We start from the raw sequence: 978 nt of genomic DNA, 5'->3' as shown, positions 1-978 counted from the left end.
ACCACATAATTAAACAATCAATGGTTGAGGATAAGACAATTGCAGTTGGAGGATAAGACGGTTGCATTTTCAAAATATTAAAAATGAAAAATACTTCTTAAAAGTGGAAAGATTTGTAGTTAAAATTAAATTTTATTGAGTTGTATTGTTTGCAACATTTGAAAATGTTGCATTTGATTTGCATAAAATATAAATATTGTTTTTATTTTTTATTGGAAAAAGAAAAAAAAAATAGGCAAAAAGAATAAAACGACCCTTGATTTAACGGATTTATTTTTACAACATTAATTAAAGGGACTACGACCAAAACAAATTGAATGTCATAAGGACCAAATCCTAATAAACATACCATATGGACTCTAATCAGAAAAATAAATCAAAATACAGTTATCAAATGAGATGTTAGGTAGTTAGTGGAGAGTTCAACGAAATTACAAACCTCCATTATAACATCTCCAACAGATTATTTAATACATAGATTTTGAGGATTTTTTTGCTTCAATAGATTCTCCAAAATCTTGTACAAAATGAAGAACGTAAAAGCATCTTCAACAGATTTTCTAAAATTTCTTCAAAATAGAGAACTAAATGTTAGAATCTTCAAAAAAAAAAAAATCATCTCCAACAGATTTCATATTTTAAAGAATCCAACATTGATTAAAATATTTTATTTATCTGTTAAAATATTATTTATCACTCTAAATATTTATTTTCAAAGTTGCTTATTGGTGGTCTAATTTGATAATCAGTTTTGATGTGTTCTCTATAGTTAAAGAAAAAACTTTTTCTCTCATATTTCTCCATTTTGGAGATGGTTTTAACATAGCTGTTGTATTAAATATTGACTCAAAATCTCTATTTTCTATATTTTTTTAGTTTTGGAGAAGTGTTAAAAAAGAGGATAATTTTTTTTTTCAAGATTTAAAGATTTATTCAAAAATAATTACTTATGATAAAGAAATGATTTTTAGCCTTAAA

This window comes from Cynara cardunculus, assembly GCF_001531365.2.
Source record: "Cynara cardunculus var. scolymus isolate 2C chromosome LG 13, CcrdV1, whole genome shotgun sequence".
Lineage (NCBI taxonomy): Eukaryota > Viridiplantae > Streptophyta > Magnoliopsida > Asterales > Asteraceae > Cynara > Cynara cardunculus.
This window is presented reverse-complemented; position numbering follows the sequence as displayed.